Source organism: Nicotiana tabacum, chromosome 22, assembly GCF_000715075.1.
Source record: "Nicotiana tabacum cultivar K326 chromosome 22, ASM71507v2, whole genome shotgun sequence".
NCBI lineage: Eukaryota > Viridiplantae > Streptophyta > Magnoliopsida > Solanales > Solanaceae > Nicotiana > Nicotiana tabacum.
This window is the reverse complement of record NC_134101.1, coordinates 177051214-177057697: the sequence shown is the minus strand read 5'-3', so window position 1 is coordinate 177057697 and position 6484 is coordinate 177051214. Positions and strand designations below refer to the sequence as shown.

The window sequence follows — 6484 nt, the reverse complement described above, 5'->3', positions numbered from 1 at the left end:
GGTCGAGACTCCCTATTCTGTTAGTGTCATACCCAAGTAGAAAGAGGCTCGGATAAGTTACAAAGCCGGACGACCCTGCGGATCCCCGGTACGTAGCCCCCTCCTCGACTCGAGTTGTCCGCTCGGGTAAGCCAGGTCTAGAACAAAGCCCAGTTTGAAGCTTAGTAAAACATAACTTCATGCCGGATCCCTAGTAGGAAAACGCTTATTTGCATCATGTTGCATTTGACTTAGGGGGCTCAAAACAGGGGTTGGGCCCGTCTAGGAATAGCAACCTGGAACAAAAAGACCATCTTGCGGCATTTTGTCTGTTAGCGCATTTAATTTGCTTCGAATTTGCATGTTGACCGGTGGGTGATAACGGGAATTTTGAAAAAAAAATTATTATTAAGAGTTTCTCATTTAAGAAAAGCAATGTCCAAATATTTTTGATTTTTGAGAAAGAGAACGGGATCCGTGATTTAGATAATTTTCTTGCCCGAACTACGCGGGTTTGATTCTCACCGAATGTGAGATACGTAGGCAACCCTTATCGGGTCCAACCCCCCTTTTTTGTTAAAATAGCCAAAAACCAATAAATAAATAAAAAACGTGTCAAAATTTTAATTTTGTCATAAATAAGTCTTGTGGTGTCCAACCTCCCCTTTTGCTAAAAAATAGCCAAAAAAAAATATATGTCAAATTTTAATTTTGTCATAAAGAAGTTGGGTGACGCTGTTTTATCAAGACATAGCTGAATGTTCCCGAAAGGGACGCTGGAAGGCTGACTTTGCATAAACAGCCACCTTTGGGTCATTTTTTAAGATTTGGTCCAGTTGACCCACACAACCTTAAAAATCTTCGTCCCCGAGACGTTGAAAGGCTGTGTTTGCAATATTGAGTTTTCTAATTTGAAAAACGATAAAAAGAGTCATAAATAAGTCAGGTGATGTTGTTTTGTCAAAACATAGCCGAATGATCCCGAAAGGGACGACGGAAGGCTGTCTTTGCACAAACGGCCGTCTCTAGCCATTTTTCTTACCTCTTGGCCGGTTAAAATCCCACGGTCTTAAAATCTTCACCCCTAAAGAGCTGAAAGGCCGTATCGGGAAAGTCAGTTTTGTTTTTCTCGAAATTAAGGAAAAACGGAAAAATGCTTTTGGAGTCAAAATAAAGATTTTTTGCTTTCGTCTAAAATCACCTTAATAAATGTGCAGAATGAGCACGAGTAAGAGTTCATCTGAGGCCATTATAAACAAAGTTCCTTTGGGCTTGCGCATTTGGTGGAACGACTTAGAAGAATCAGGGCGAGATACAGTCAAAATATACTTGGGAAATTTGGTTGGATTGTTGGACCTCGATCCGCGAGGGGAAATTATCAGGGCTTTAATTTCATTTTGGGACTCGGCACACAATGTATTTCACTTCTCGGACTTTGAGCTCACCCCGACGCTGGAGGAGTTGGCAGGGTACATTGGATGTCCTAAAATCCCTATGAAAGAACAGTATCTCATTGCACCAAGGACCGTGACCATACACAAGTTCCTAGACACCGTAAAGATCCGCAGAACGGTACACAACCCAGAGTTATCAAAAGGGTTTTGTAGTTTGGCATTTATGTACGACAGGTACGGTCATCTTAGAGGGTTCAACAATCCCGAGAGTAAGATTTGCAGTGGGGAAAGCTGGTTGAAATGGGAGAGGCATAGATGTATTGCTTTTATGATAGACTTTCTGGGTTTTCTGGTGTTCCCTAGAAAGGATGGGAAAATTAACATACAAATCGCCGGGGTCGTCAGCACTTTGCTCAAACAAGACAACAGCACTCTGGCACCAATGATAATAGCAGACATTTTCCGTGCGCTCACTGTTTGCAAAATCGGAGGAGGTTTCTTTGAGGGATGTAATATCCTACTGCAAATGTGGATGATAGAGCATCTATGTCATCGCCCTCAGTTGCTGAGATATGGGTCATCACAAAAGACTTGTATAAAAGAGTTTCCCACCAGGGTCGACGGTTTCAACCTGCCAGAAGGGGTCGCTGAATGGGTCACGCTGCTGCGCTCGGTTTCGGCAAATCAGATATAATGGGCATTTGAGTGGCTACCCATAGATGAGGTCATACACATGTCGACCGCTGAGTCTCATTTATTGTTGATGGGTCTCCAAAGTATCCAGCCTTATGCGCCCAACAGAGTATTGAGGCAGTTGGGGCGATATCAAATAATCCCGAAGGAAGAGGATCTCAGTAGCCAGGTGATCGAAATCGGGCCTGGTAGGCAGTTCCCTGAAGCAGCCGTTCGGAGAATCTGGAATAAATGTCAAACCCTGAAAGTAGATACTTGTGTACAAGATCGGGCCAAGGGCGAAGTGTCGCCAAAATACCTCATGTGGTACGGAAGAGAGCTTGAGCACCAGAGACCAACTAAGAGAGCTCACGTCCAAGACTTTGCGGAATCGTCGCATGCACAGTGGGGCTGGTTAAAAAGGGAGGAAGGCTACCGGGTTGAAATCGGAAAACTAAAGCAACAGGTTGAAAAGCTTATATTTGAGAACAACGTGCAAATCGCCTCCGAGCGGGGTGAAAAGAACAAATTAGCCAAAGAAAACTAGACACTGAAAGCCCGCATTCGCCAAGTTAGTAAGAGTAACAGCGATCGGCAGAAACATCGCTCCAACGAAAGGTTGATAGCAGAGTTGAGGGATCAAGTCAGCAAAAGCTGAGAAGAATTAGAGAGATCAGAAGCTTGCATAGCAAGAATAAAGGTCAGATGGGCAAAAGGTACAATGGCCCGGAGGCAGCGTCTGCAACAAGTCATAAGGGATTATGAAATGAGCATCGGGATATTAAGGAAAACAAACTCCACTCTTTAGGAGCGGATCTTCAAACAAGCACGAGATGCCCAAGCCGACAGAAGACGCTGTTACGATGCAATGACCAGAATGGAAAGACAAATGGAGATGTTCCAGGATCGACTTGCCGACAATGCTCAAGCACTGGTGTCACACCTCCTTTTTCCGCACCCGCGGGGGTGCAAGGGAGTTTTTTCCAATTAAAGGACAATCGAAACGGGATTTGCTTATTTATTTCAGAGTCGCCACTTGGGAGATTTAGGGTGTCCCAAGTCACCAATTTTAATCCCGGATCGAGGAAAAGAATGACTCCATATTACAATCTGCGTACCAGAAATCCGGATAAGGAATTCTGTTAACCCGGGAAAAGGTATTAGGCATTCCCGAATTCCGTGGTTCTAGCACGGTCGCTCAACTGTCATATTCGGCTTATTTATCTGATTTTAAATACAATTATGAACCAATGTGCAAATTTAACTTTTTACCACTTTATTATTATTATTATTATTATTTTTTAAAAAAAATTGTGAACATCGTTTAAAACATGTCTTTGGATTACGTCACATGAAATGCACCCGCAATCCGGAACACATTTTTATTCAATGTTTTAGGATTTAGATTTGGGTCGCATGAAATGCGCATCCGAGTTTAAGAAGGTAAAATTGATTAAATCGCGCCTAAAGAGTCTAGCGCGTCATTATCTTTGGGGAAGGAAGTGAAATTCACTAAACAATCCATCCCAAATTCTAAGTAATTTTTTTAAAATAATTAAATAAATAAATGAGATTGGAGAATCCTGTAAATTTTTGTATTATTTACATCTATTTATTTTTAGCGAAATCCTTCCTTATTTTAAGAATATCCTTTAATGACTACCTTTTTATTATTACTAAGTTTGTTTATAAATATAAAATCAATATCTACATTCTTGAAAATGACATATTAAATAGAAGAGAAAAACAAATATTAACAGAAAGTAATAAAAATTATAATCATAAATACAACATGGACTTGTCGAAAAATAAAATAAAAAAAATAAAAATAAAAAAACTAATTATCCCATAGTTGGATTAAAATTCAAATTGTTAGTAAGACTTAAGCTTATTGAAACTAATTATTTACAAATACTGAAAATTGAAAGAAAGAAAAATAAAATCTTGATTACTAAACCATATTTCTAAAAAATTTAAACAATTTAACCTTAACTAACTTTGTTTTAATTCACATCATGTCCTAATACTTGTTCGCAAACTAATTCATGTTATAACTGAAATTGACTACATGATTCCGATTAACTTATCGTTGACGAAAAACCTTATGAATAAGGAACTTAGTCAATTTTTGCCAAACTGATTCAATAACGCCATTTTTACGTTATTTCTTCTATTTTTTGTTATTAAACAGTTTTAATTAATAATCAAGCTTAAATATATTTCCTAATAATCTGGTTAAGGCGTTATTTAATATGTCGCTATAATATGCCTAGTTATGCCAAATGACAGTGATTTACAGAATAATAATACATGAATAACCTAAATACAATACAAAAAATTAAATTAAACTAAATTAAAAATTTAACACTCCATTCTTCATTTCAGCTTACAAAATGCCAAAATTACAGTTGTGTACCTGATATTGTCAATATAAGAAGAAGAAAGTCAGCAACGTAATACGTAACACAGCAACAGCAACAATAACCAGCAATAACCAGTCAACGAAAATCCCAGTGACAGCTTTGAAAAATTCAAAATAAAATCCAGGAATGCCGAAAATAACGGACAGAAACCAAGGGAAATTTTCAGATTTTTTGAAAGGCTAGTTAATCTTCAACCCTTAATTTCTACACCTGTATACCAGAATATTTATCAGGTGTGTACTACTTTCTCTTCTAATTTTCAACTTTTTTTTTATTTTTCTTTGTATGTTTTTCTTTTCTTGAGAGTTTCAATGTTTTTTTCCGGAATAAATGTTCAGCTCTTTTTTTTCTCTAATCTCTTTTTTTTCTCTGTCCCCCTATCTGATTTCCAGACTTCTATATATATAATCCCCACCCTTTAATCAATTAAAATCAATCCCTTTCTCTACCAAACCCATTATCTTCCCACTCATCCCCATTACATTAAATAAATATATCACACCATCCCATTATATTTTGTTCCCCATGCCTAACATAAAATAATGCAAGATTCCCCTTTAAATTAAATCTTGTCCCCTCTTTATATTAAATAATCATATCACAACCCACCCCATTTTATTTTGTCCTCCATGCTTCAAATAAACAATTACAAAATGTACAATTCCTAAACTACCCCTTCCGACCTTACTGAAATTACCAAACTACCCCTGAACGTATTACAAATTTACCAAACTACTCATCAGCTATAACACATCAATTAATCAAACTTAACCAAAATATAGACAATATGATCAATTTCTAACAATGTTCAAACAACAATATGAACACGGATGAACATCATACCAACAATATCACATGAACATGATTTTAACAACATTTCAACAACAAATCACATGAACACAAATTGAACAACCAAGAACAACTAAAATTTGATTGAACAATATTTTTAGCAACAACAAATCTATTTTTCGGATTTAAACAACAATAACAATCAAACAAGTATATTTAGATTTCTAAATTCAATCATATTGAACTTAAAATCCACTCTAACAATATTACAACAAATAATTCTTATATTAAACTTTAAACAAGATTATGAGACCAATTCAAGAAATAATCACAAATGGTAAACAAGAAATCAAACTATACACATTTCGGATTCAAAATCAAACAAACATAATATGAACATGAATTAAATCTAAAAATAAAAACGACGGATTCAAATGACTAAAACCAACATACTTCCCTTATTGCAACTAAATTCTTTTAGGCAAATGACAAAACAAAACTAAGAAGAAACAATTATGAATTTAAACTTGAACTTTAACAATATTAACAATTTCCGGAAAATACATCAAATACATGAAACAAATTGAAGAAACAATTAATTAAATTTCAATTTGAATCTAACAAATATTAAACTAACAAATATTCACTTAAACAACAATACAAACATGAAATAAACATGAAAAATAACTAATTAATCCTTCCTTTGAAATCTGAAAAATTTATCTAACAAACAACATATGAACATGAACTAAAAATTAAGTCAAACGATAAACAAAACAAACATTTGCCGATTTTAGATTCGAAAATATCAAAACAAAAATGCGGACAATATAAAACTCAAAAATCCACTAACCGGATCGACATGAAATATGTATGGACTGACTCGACGAACCTCGGCCAAAGCTCGACCAAACGGCGACGAACACGAACCTACGAAACCAACTGAAGCCGCGCCGAAGCAGCAGCAATAGTTGTCGCGGCAGAAGTGCATGAACAAGGCAGTTGGGATTCACTTGTTTACGTGAAGGAGATGGAGTGAAGCAGAAGTCATGAGAGCAAGTGGTCGACTGGTTCTGTCGACTGGTTCTGTCCATCGACTGAAGACGCAGCAATGGGGAAAGGAAAAACTGGACGAGGCAGCAGCAACTCGGAAGCAATGGTCGACGAAGGCAATGGCAACAGTAGCAGCTGCGTGAGCAGCAGGTGGGCTGTTTGTGGTCGTCCCTG

The 6484-nt window shown here is 37.0% G+C and overlaps 1 long non-coding RNA gene across 1 annotated transcript; it reads right to left on the bottom strand.

Moving 5' to 3' along the window:
- Positions 1-4349: 4349 nt before the first annotated feature.
- On the bottom strand, positions 4350-6194 carry LOC142176774 (uncharacterized). Its single transcript, XR_012705571.1, has 2 exons — positions 6111-6194; positions 4350-4461 (listed from the first exon to the last, which is right to left on the bottom strand). It is a non-coding gene; the product is annotated as an uncharacterized LOC142176774 (long non-coding RNA).
- Between the last annotated feature and the right edge of the window lie 290 nt (positions 6195-6484).